General features: G+C 37.0%; 1 protein-coding gene across 2 annotated transcripts in view; it reads left to right on the top strand.

Annotated features, from left to right (window-relative positions):
* The window catches only part of MGLL (monoglyceride lipase), an 89922-nt gene that overhangs the window by 25805 nt on the left and 51447 nt on the right, over nucleotides 1-12670 (top strand). The window lies entirely within an intron of this gene.

Genomic DNA, 12670 nt, shown 5'->3' with positions numbered 1-12670 from the left:
TGCATATTTTAAAAGATTAACAGAGTTGGAAGGGACCTATATGGTCATCTAGTCCAACACCCACCCACCCCTCAGGCAGGAGATTATTACACTATTTCTGACAAATGGCAGTCCAATCTCTTCTTGAAAGTCTCAAGTGACGAAGTGATGAATTTTTCAGAAAGGTAGAATAAAAAACATGCATGCTTAAACATGATTAAACATAGTTTAATCTGAAAATACTAATTTCCGTTAGTAGTCACAGAGAGAGAGGGAGAGAGAGAGAGAGAGTTTCTATTTCTTCTATTATCAACTTTTAACATTTTTGGGGGAAAACTTTCAACTGGTTATGAGTTTAAGGAAAACATACGGATTATTATGTTCCCGTGTTTATTTACTCAAGAAACCACAATTATTTTGTAGACGACTTGTGCTGGAGTCATATAGTTGAAGCAATTAAGTGCATCATTCGTTTTAAAGACCATCTGGGAGTGTGCACTTCAGTCGCATCTCTTCTACCTTGCCATACCATGGTAATAACATTTAATGATAATTAATGTTTCAAATTCTGTTTCTTGGTCCATCAGAAACCTACAGGCACAGATGCCTTTAAAAGCTATTACTTTGTTTCTGTTACTTTCTCTATCATTAAAAGAAATTGTAATGAGAATTACTTCATTGGGTTTTGGCACTATATACGTAGTGTAAATTTTCAAAACACAAGTTTGAAACTCAGTGGGGGTTGTTTTCAGAAGAAAGTGGCATTTTAAAAACAATATTCAGTATGCCACACAAAACATCTCTGGGATTTCTAAAGCCCACAGCTCTGTATGAAAACCAGGAGATATACAATAAATAGTGATGCTAGTCAGGTTTCACTTGGAATATTCAAATTACAGTATCTTAATAAACAAAGACACAGTTGAATGCCTTCTCTACATCTACATTTCTTTTCTTTCTTCATCTGTGCCAGCAAATCTTTTGGCATGGTTCTAAACAGAAAGATGATGGATTAACTTTATGGAAAGACAGAGATAGGGCCAATTTTGTGTAAAACTACTTATTTAGTTTATTTTATTAGTGATCTTACATTATGGTTATTCGTTCATGGTTTTGTTAGTATTTTAAAGATTTTTTAAGCCATGTTAAAAATAAGACATTGGCAGCATAATATCTACTTTGACTTTGAGCTCCCTTCCTTGTTCTTCCTATTATTATAGATAAAGTCCTATACAAACATTTTAGAAATAGAAATTCTGTGGAATATCTTTTTTTTTTTTTAAATCATTTCAATGGTAGCTATCGCATTGTATGCTGATCTTGACATCATGAATTTCAGTTTTAGATCATGCCTAAGTAATTGTCAAAGATGAAGAAAGAATATATTAAAGAGGTATACAAAACTACCTAATCCCAGTTGCATAAACTTTGGCTGTTAAGCCCCGACCGGCTTGCCATACCGGGGGGCGGGGGAGGGGCTGCAGAAAAGCAAAACAGCTATAGGAAGGGCGTGGGTCCAGCAGATTGCATCCCAGTTGCTACCATGACATGCCTGATGGCCTACTTGTCTTCTCCTGCATGGACTTTAGCTGACTGGTGCTAATTAAGCGGTGGCTGGAACAGCTGATCAGCGCCACTCAGAGCCAAGTCGTTAGCAACTGGGAGGACACCGGAAGCGGGACTGGAGAATGCCAGATGCTGGTTACGAGGTGAAGCTAGGCTGTGGGCATAACTATGGCAATGACTATTTAGATGGTAGCACCCAGCGCTGACTTTGAAACTGCTAGAACTTATCCATGCCGGACTTTGGCCTCATTAAACCTGCAACAAGTAACCTTGTTTCCAAGTTTTCTTGGCTGAGATACGGACGTTTGAGATTGGCAGGCTTTAGGATGTATTAATAACATATATGTGTGTGGATATTTACAACCAGAAAATTGATTTTCTAACCTGATAGCCACAACATGTCTTCTTTTGAAGGCTTATAGACAGAAAGCTTTTTTTCCCTTCAGTTCTCGATGAGAAATTAAATTATACTTGGGGCTGTTTAATTACCTGAAGATTCAGCTTTCAGAAAGTTAGATGAAATTACTGAACCCACAAACTGGCTTATTTTTATTTTAACCCATGACTTAGATAACTGAGAATCTCCATAGGCAGGAAGATCTTGATATTTTTTTCAGTGAGACAAAGAATAATTCAAATATTACAGCCAACAGAAGTCTTATGAAATTGCTGTAAAATGATTTAGCATATATCAGTGTTCCATAGAGCAATGATGATTAACCTTTTTGTCGTCAAATGCCAAAAGTGTGTGTACCCGCACCCATAATGGAATGTGCTTGCAACACCCCCCATGTGCGCCCCCCTCCCCTCATGCACACATAAAACTTCCATGCCCCATTTTGGGCCTAGCAGGCCTCCTTGAAGCCTCCTGGGACCAAAAACATGCTGTGAGGTTGTGCATCACAACTCCCTGCACTCCCCCACCCCCGCACATGCGCTTGCATCTTCTGCATGTGCCCCCCTCCCCCTATGCATATGCCGCAGAGACCTGAAAATCTGCTGGCTGGCCGGAGATGCTCACGCATGTACAGTGGAGCTGAGCTGCAACTTATGGCACACGTGCCATAGGTTTGCCATAGAGGAACAGTAACATTTGTATGATTAATATGAGATTCTTGTTTTGATGTGATACTTTCTACTTGAAGAATAGGATTTTGAAATTAACTCCCCAAAACCCTTTGGATATATTTTCTCTTTGGTAGTTGTTTGAATGCAGGATCTCCTGTGCTTTGGGTGGAAGGTTGGATTGCTCCTTTCAAGACTCCCAAGTATGTTCAGTTTGAAACATACTTCCAAGAATTCAGAGGTAGTCACGTATTAAAGGCATTAGAAGCTTAGAAAAAATAGTATGATGATATCTGAAAATTGTGGAATGTAATGAATAGAAGCAAGAAACGTATGGTATCTGCACAATGAGATATGTGTTATTTTTGTACATTTTATACTAAAGAATAATGCATGGGTTTTTGCTTTTTTGTTTTGCCAAGGACGATTTCACAATTTTTAAAGCTTCCTTTGAGTTAACAGTTTCTGTTAATAGACTGCACCTGGCAAAGCTATTCCATTCAGTAGTTTGTGTGAGAAAGATACAGCATTATCAAGGCATTATATTCTTGGAGTATGTTTGCAGAATGTACTGTGCAGAAAGATTTTCCTAGATTGAAAAGTCACGTAAAAGAAAATAGAGGAAGATTGCCTCATTTTGTGTACATGTGCGTTAAAATCACAGTTATTTTATATTTTAAATAAAACTTTTGAAAGAGGGAATGCTGTCATGTGTCTCATTCTTTGATTCAGTTAAGCATTGAAGATCCTTTTCCTATTTCTGATTTCCTTTTGATGGTCACAGAGTTAATTCAGTGTTGTTTGGACAACTTTGGACCCCTTTTTTTGAGCCAACTACTTTACAGATAGTTCTTGACTTAGCCACTATTCCAAATTACAACAGCTCTGAAAAAATGACTTACAACCACTCCTCAAAGGTAAGATCATAGCATCCTCATGGTCACATTTTAAACATTCAGGTGCTTTGTAACCAAGCATGTATTTACTATGATTACAATTGCAATCACAAATGTAATTACGATTTGTGACCTTTCCAGATGGCTTCTGACAGGCTAAGTCAATGGATTAATCCAGATTTACTTAACAATCGTGAGAAAATTGGGTGTGCCAATTTAGCAATGAAATTCTGGTTTTAAGTTGGGGAATATCTGTATTCCTATCTGGCCAGTACTGCTGAAAATTGGCCACTTGGTTTCTCACCTTTTTGTGGAAGAAACCACATTGGAAAGTGGAATATAAACTTTAAAGTACAATAAAAATAATTCTCTCCCCTTTCCCCCAAATGCTCATTAGCAAAGCCCAGCTAGAAAAATATCAAACATTTTAGATTCATATGTGCAATATAGCCTCACAATTTATTCATTATTGTCTCTGACACCAAAAGTTTGTTTACCCCACTCTAAAATTGCAGGTGTGGGCATTGCTTGTTATTCCGTTGCCTTCCCTTATGCAGGGATGAAATTTAAAAATCTGTGGGTGTCATAAAAAGAAACTCAAAGAATGCAAGTTGTCAGGCACCTGAATGATGAGTCCATATGCTCTAAACACCTTTCAGCTACTATCAGAACACTGAAAATATGAACAAGATACATTTTACCCTATTTTTCTTTTGTAAAAATCAGAATAGTTTTAATGAAATCGTATGAATGATTTTCATTGTCATGAAACTATCACTTCCTTCCTTCCATGGAGCTCCATTACTAAGGCCTAGATTACTTGTTGCATGTATTCTTTACTAGGACTTTAAATATAAAAATGTAAAATCCCATGAGAAGCAACCAAAGGAGGTATTCAAACATACACTGAGGTCCTTTTGCCACTTTTTGATAACCATGGCAAATATATAACCTAATAGCCTCTTTTTTTGTCTTGAGTCCAAACAATGCTTCCTTCATCTTATCCCCTAACAACAAGCATTTTCATCATACCTTCTGGCTGCTAGATGAAGTTGGATGCAGCCTGCCAGTTTTCTACCTGAGTTCTGCATAATATCTATTACAGTCCTTATGTTGTAAGTTGTAGGGGACTCCTGTTTTTTCTTCTTGATTATTGGGTCTTTTGTTCTTTTAGAGGAATTTTGTAGATTTTGTGAAATCCAAGCAGTTGTAGTAGACTATTGGCTATCGCAGAGATATTTTGATATATGATAGTATTATCCTTTTTATAGGCTGTACTGGTAGAGTTGCAGTGGATTTGGTAGTCAAATTTTTTTAGATGAAGTTGCATTGATATCCATTGTATTGGAAAATATTGTACAAATAGTCTGTTTCCTTTTTTCGGCATTTTAGGTTACTGCAGAGGTTTTGTACTTGTTTGAGTAATGTTTTTATGCAGTTCTCGTGTAAAAAGTTGGGTTGCTGCTTTTGTAGTGAAGCACTTGATTAGTGTGACTTGTTTTTCAAAAAACTTGGGTCTCAAATTTGCTTTTGTTTTATTATTAATAAGGATGCACAGGAAGGCACCCACACTCTGGAATGTAATCCCCTCCCCAAGGTAAGATTGGCCCCAACCATATTACCCGTCTCGAAGATCCTTAAAACTTGGTTCTGTCATCAGCCCTAGCAATCCTAGCAAAAGATTTTCAAATGGTTGCAATGCATTTAGAATGCATTCTCCCGTCCTTTTGCTATTATGGTTTTTTAAAAACTATTTAAACTGTATTCTAAGGTTTTTGCTTTAATACTATTAATTGTTGGGCTTCGTGTTTTTAATTGTGTGGACTACCCTGTCACAAGCAAGAGATGGGCAGCTAAATAAATAAATGAATGGGTAGGGCATTGTTTTTTGTCTTCTCTTAAGAATGTTCTTCTTTTATAGATGTTGATAGACTGATGTGTCTTCTCCAATTGTTCCTTTTTAAAATTATGACAATGGTGTCATCTACATAAATGGGTTGTATGCGTGGGAATGTTATTGTAGAGATTAAAGAAGATGGCCTTGATGAAGATGTGCAGGAGCTGTTACCTAGGCAAAAGTGTCTGAATCATTTTTTTAACCTCCAGAATTGTTCTGCTTGGGGCAGCAGGAGGGTTAATCCTTTGAAACCAGGCTCTTTCCTGCCTGTCTGAACCAATCCTACACAAAGACGAAGACTGAAGTGAATAACTACTAGGTACACATGGTAGGCTTCAATGTGAAACAAGAGAGAAAGAGGGAGATGACTGTTTATTTAATGACAGACTCCCCTCCTCCCCATGCCAATCAGGGACTGTTTGAACTGCTTTTTAAGATCAGTTTAGGATTGTACTGAACGTAGAGTGAAAAAAGCTGATGGGTATAAGAAATTGAAGAATGGACTTTCCCACTTCATCATGCAATATCCCTCATGTGCCTGTAGGTTCTTACTGAGAGACAGAGGATTTCAGGTAGTGGTAGTAATATATTTTACTTGGACTTCAGTAAGGCATTTAACAAAGTAGACCATAACCTACAACTTGATAAAATAAAAAAAATGTGGGTTAGACAGCATCACCATCAAATGGATTCGTAACGGTACTCAACGTGTATTCCTCAATGGAACTGCATCTGCATGGAGGGAGGTATGCAATGGGGTACCCCAGGGCTCTGTTTTAGGCCCACTACGCTTCAACATCTTCATCAATGATTTGGATGAGGGGATAGATGAGGAACACATTAAATTTGCAGATGACACCAAGATAGCAGGAATAGCCAACACTCAGGAAGATAGGCTTAAGATATAGAGGGATCTTGACAGACTTAAACTTTGGGTGTTATCTAACAAAATGAAATTCAATGGTGAAAAAAGTAAGGTTGTATATTTAGGCAAGAAAAACAAAATGCACAGGTACAGTATATGTGATACCTTGCTCAATAGTGGTGACTGAGAGGGATCTTGGAGTCCTAGTGGAAATCACTTAAATATGAGCCAGCAGTGTGCTGCTGCCAAAAAAGTCAACATAGTTCTAGGCTGCATAAGCAGAGGGATAGAATCAAGATCATGTTAAGCATTAATACCACTTTATAATGCCTTGGTAAGGCCACACTTGGAATACGGTATCCAATTGTGGTCGTCACAGCGTTAAAAAGATGTTGAGACTCCATAAAGAGTGCAGATAAGATCAGCAAAAATGATTAGGAGACTTGGGGATAAAACATATAAAGAACGGTTGCTGGAACTGAATATGTATAGTCTTATGAAAAGAAGGACTAGGGGTGACATGATAGCAGTGTTCAATATCTCAGGGGCAGCTACAAAAAAGAGGGACTCAAAAGCACCTAAGGGCAGAACAAGAAGCAACGGGTGGAAACTAATCAAGGAGAGAAGCAACTTAGAACTGAGGAGAAATTTCCTGACAGAACAATCAATCAGTGGAACAACTTTCCTCCAGAAGTTGTAAATGCTCCAACAGGGAAATTTTTAAGAAGAGATTAGATAACCATTTGTCTGAAATGGTGCAGGGTTTCTTGCCTAAGCAGGGGGTTGGACTAGAAGATCTCCAAGGTTCCTTTCAACTCTGTTATTACAAGATATTAGCAGTTATTTTATGTATTGGACATTAATACATAAACTTTATTCTTCATGAATTTATTCAAAGTCTTTCTAAAGTAGTTAAACCGGTTACAACAGTCACTGAAGGAACTGCATTCTATGTGAAGCATGTGATATACAAAGAATTATCTGAAGTTTTTATTTTACTTTTTTTTTGGCTCCATCACATAATTCTTTGTTATCATTTGATTGATTATGTGCCAAAAAGCACTTAGTGATCTGTTACACAGTCAACACTTGGCCATGCTTTGGACGCTCTAATTGAGCTCTTCTACTTAGTTTTAGCAATAATATAATCAAGTTCATTTCTGCATACTTCATCTGGTGATGTTCATATACATAGGTGTTGTTTTGGTTGCATGAAGACAAGGTTAGCTCTGAAGAAATAATTGGAGTAAAAGAAATGGAAAATTTGGTCTCTTTTTTCATTTCAATTTCCTAAGCCATACAATCCAACTACATTTCCCTTTTTAGTGTTTCCAACTTTGGCATTATAGTCTTCACTCATAAGCAGCACGTCTTGCTTGCATGATTTATTTCAAATTTGAACTTGGCCATAAAACTCACCAGCCTCCTTTTCTGCATAGGTAGTTATGGCATTTACACGAATGATTGTCATACTAAAGTGTCACAAAGTCTAATCAATATTATCTGATTGATTACACTGATTACATTATAGTCAAAAAATATTCTCGTTATTCCTTTCCCAATTATAAAAGCAATGAAGTTCCTTCTTTGTTTTCCATAAGCATTATGAACTTCTGATTGAAGTGTTCAATCCCAATCCTTCACAATTTGCTGCTGTCTAAAATTTAGGTAGTTTTCCTTTCATCTTGTATTGTGTTGAGCTTTCCCATGTTTATTTGTATATCTATCAACTTTGCATGCCACCCATCTTGCCAAAGGTAATGCTGGTTATATTCCAAGTTATTACTGTAATTTTGTCTTTGCAGCTTTGGATCCCCCCCCCTCCATTATAGCAACATCAGCAACTAGACACCCCTAAGTCTTTAATCATGTCATAAATACCAGTAGTACTTGAAAAGATCTTCAGCTTTTCCTCAGTAGCTGTTGAGTGCCATCTGACCTGAAGGGTCTATCATCTTGCACTACATTGTTCAATAATTTTATATTTTATATCTATAGGATTTTCTTGGCAAAAATACAGGAATGGTTTACCATTTCCTACATTACAGAATTTATGCTTTTGTCATTGTCACTAAAGTAATCTGCTACTTCCAGCATCTTCCTCTATTGATCTTGCTCAGTATAGATGTCCACTTGCTTTAACTTGGCAACTAGGATGACCTTAACTCTGGGCCTACACTCCTGATCTCTTCACTCATATCTCCCAGAAATACATACATACAAACTTCCTTTCTTTTCTTCTCCCTCCCTCCCCCTTCTCTCTCTCACACACTGACAATAGGGCCATATGGGAGAACTTAAAGGCCTTTGTTATGAATCTAGCTGTTATATAAAATTCAGTTCTTGAAGTTCAGTGCAAGTCCTGGAAAGATTACACTTTTGTGTCTTTCCTTTTTCCTAAATTGCTTTCACTATTCTTTTGTCTCACTTCATTGAGTTACTCTAGTGATGGCGAACCTTTTGGGAACTGAAAAGGGAGTGCGTCTACACGCACTCATCTGGGACGTGACCCGGAAGAGGAGTTGTCCAGGGGGCATATGCGCGCTGGACAATGCACTTCTGGTTTCCAGCAGGCACATGTGTGTCGGCCAGCTAAACTTCCATTTACTGGCGCACATGCACACGTGACAATCAGCTGGCTGGCATGCATGATCACACTGGAAGACGGAAGACCAGCTCTTCCAGTTTCTGGCACTACCACACGCACAAAAGCCAGCTGATTGGCGCACATGAATGTGAACCAGAAACTCAGAAGAGAAATGGGAGATGCCATGTGTGCCAGGTGACGTGGCGCCACATGCCACTTTGGGCACACATGACATAGGTTTGTCATCACGGAGTTACTTCATCCCTCTGTTTTAATTTTGTTTATTTTTTAAAATAGATAGCCTATTATTTAAGATTATATCTAACATAAATGTTATTTTGTTTTCTCTTTACTATAACTTCTTCAAGCTACATCACATTCCCTAGGAATCTTTTCCATTGTCATAACAGGTAAAGAATTAGCACAGAAAGCACCTGCGATAGATTGAACTCAGAATCAAACTGACTACAATTATGCTATGTTAGAGAAGTCCCTCATTCATTGTCAATACTTTATATATCCAGAGTTGTGGTTCTGACATGCAAGTCAAATAAATAAATAGATCCATGAATCCTTTCTGGGCAGATCATTTTAAATGTTTCTCTCATTTTTGCAGGATAAAAAGATAGGGATAATTTTTAGATTATTTTCATGATGACTGCTGTTGTCTAGATTGAAATACATAAAATATATTTTAATAAACTTTTTATCTTTCTATTACTGGCAGCAGAAATATGTGCACCCACACAGTCTTCAGGATTATAACCTTCTGCTACATTTCTCCCCCACACCATCAAACCTCTGGTAGCCTGTAACCATCATTTCATTTTAATGCTGTTTGTGTAGGAGTCCTTCACAACCAATGAAGTGTTGGAATAAGTGCTAAGGTTTACATGGTTTTAAACAAGACTTGACAATTTTCTGAGATTTAAATCTATCAATGTGTATTGGTCCTGAGAGCTAAGTGTAATCCCCATGGCTAAGCCATTATATAACCTGATTATTAGATATTTAGGAACAACCAGGAGTGGCCATTTACTTGTGAGCACCTGGAGACATCTGTATAGTTGTTGAAAATTAAATTCTGAACTTGATTACTTTGAAGACGGGAAGGCCATTTTGAAGAGCAGTCAGTGTATAGTAGCAGGATTTATGTAAACATTTTCACCATTATTTTGGTGTATTCTTCATGTAATTTATTCATTGTTTATATAAATGAATTTATCTTTATTGTGGTTGGGAGAATTAACTGAAATTAAAATGAAAACATGATAAATGGGGATATTTAGCTGTCTTTTTATCTGAGGAAGAGATAATATGTTTGGCTTCTTGACCAAAATATTAGCTACAGCATTGTAATAAAGCTCCTGTTGAGTTATTTCTTTTTCCCTGTTCTTGACATATTTTGCAGATTACTGTTTCTTTTTCCTGTTTGCCTGGTTTCTATTTCTTGATTTTGTTCATATTACCGTGTTTCTTTGATCTTGTTCAGTTTAGTCTGCCACTGCTTTTGTATTGTACAAACTCTGATTGAACTACATTCTATTGAATCTGTTAAGAAAAGTCGCCTTTTGTACTTCGGATTACACTTTGCAAACATTTTTAAAGGAAGATGATACCTAGTTCAGATTAGCAGGTCATAACCTTTTTCTCTATATTTCAAATTAACCTTGAAACAATCTGAGGTAATTGCAGCAGCATTTGGGCCTTTCTGCATGCTGTGCATCACAGCAAGATGGATGAATGAAATAATAATGTTATCCTTAGTTTTTACATTGCTATTAGGGATTCACAACAGGGAGCTTCTAAACCAAGCAGTGGCAATTAGAATATTTCATCAGCAATGGAAGCTTCTCAGGCAATTCACAAGCATACCAGTAGTTTTATGAAAACTGTGGAAGGTATTCTAAGCTTTTGGGAATTCTCGCCAGTACCTTATGTTTATAAAAAGAGGGGAGAAAACAGTTACAAGCATTTGCTTTCTTTTGATACAAATGAAAGATCAAAGAATACAGGATAATGTCAACTACCATCTTATTTAGATTGCCACAGGGAAATGTTCTTCATTTGTTAGTTTTTCTTAAATATCCCTTCCTTCCTTCCTTCCTTTCATCCATCCATCCATCCATCCACCCATCCATCCATCCATCCATCCTGTATTTTCTCTTCTAACAAAAGGATTTCAAAGCATACATCTTTAGGTTTCATTACCCTGCCAAGAAAAGTTAGAGACAAACAGAAGGTCCCTTCCACAATAGCTAGGAACAAATTCCCATGAAAGGCTACCAGATGACTTTATAGATTGTGCAAAACTGGTTTTCACCTTACAAATAGTTTCACAAGCGCATGCACTCAAATACTGTACTGATTGCTTAATAAAGCACTGATATCTATAACAGTCTGGATGAAAATTCCAATTGTATCTCTTTTAAGATTTCAAAGTGCAGATAGGTAAGTAATATACCACTTTCCTACAGATATATTGCAAAAACAGGAATAGAAATTTTACTCTTCTATTTTGTATCAGTTCCAATTTTGATTTGTGGATGAGTTTCTGACGTGGCTCTATAGGACCAACAAATTAAGCTCTTTCTCATTATGGAGTTTCACATCCTGTTTTCAGTGTGTTTAACAACTCCATAAAATAATTAGGAGAGGCTGTCCAGTGATTTGGAATAAAGTGTCAATACTTAATCTGTCCAGTTCCATTTGTCAGAGTATAGGATGACAATGAAGGTCCTGAACTGGGTGGGTAGTGATGGACTGGATGTCAAAAACAAGTGGAAACTTTTAATTCAGGCAAAACAAAATTAAAATCTAAATGCAAGGATAACTCAAACCAGTATTCACGATGGATTAAACTTTCTTCCCTAAACTTTCTTATGTAAGAAAATCAAACTATCAATGTCAAAAAACCAAAAAGGCAGCACCAGCCAAAATGGCCACAGAAAATAGTGATTGGATAGGGAAGACATGCCCAGAGAAGACTAAAAATGGATAGATCCCGCCCTTGGCTGTATTATTACCAAGCTTGTTTAAATGGTGACAGAACATACATTTTAATGACAGATCAATTAAAAATGACTTCAGGATGTTTCCATAGCAGTATGGGAATATAAATAAAATATGTCCCTTAAAAAAGATAGGGAAGTGTATTCATGCTATCGTTAGCAAAATGTAAAGATAAGCTTTGAGTAACTTTGTTAATAGGTTCCAGCAATGAGTATGAGGTTTTGTCTCTGTATATCAATAGCACTTAGACTTACTGTATATACCACTTCAAAGTACTTTACAGCCCACTCTGAGCAGTTTACAGAGTCAACATATTGCCCCAACAATCTGGTTCCTCATTTTACTGACCTCAGAAGGATAAAGGGCTGAGTGAACCTTGACTGGTCAGGATCAAGCTGCTGGCAGTCAGCAGAATTAGCTTGCAATACTGCATTCTATCCACTCCGCCACCATGGTTCTTATATCAGAATTTTTCTCCCACTTTTTACTGTGTTAACTGTATTAAGGGGAAAAAACTGAATTATATTAGGTTTGTAAAACTCAGTAAGCAACTGTCACACTAAAATTGCTACCTATCAATAAAGGCTGTTTCTTTGCACTTCAGCATTTTGTTAGAAAGAATTATGAGGAACAGGAAATATCTTTATTTTCAGACCCGGCCAATCTATGTAGATTTCTAGTACTGTATGCCCTCCAACGTTTTCTAGATGTAAATTAGATAGCGGCTATGAGGGTGGCTGAAGACATTGGGATAATATCCATCCTTCACTGCCTATTTTTGAAGTGTCTTAAATACTTCAAAA

The sequence above is a fragment of the Thamnophis sirtalis genome, unplaced genomic scaffold, assembly GCF_051295495.1.
Source record: "Thamnophis sirtalis isolate CommonGarterSnake01/CBP01778 unplaced genomic scaffold, rThaSir2_p1.2 scaffold_3, whole genome shotgun sequence".
NCBI classification, from domain to species: Eukaryota; Metazoa; Chordata; class Lepidosauria; order Squamata; family Natricidae; genus Thamnophis; species Thamnophis sirtalis.
The sequence above is the reverse complement of the archived record's forward strand: the minus strand, read 5'-3'. Positions and strand labels throughout refer to the sequence as shown.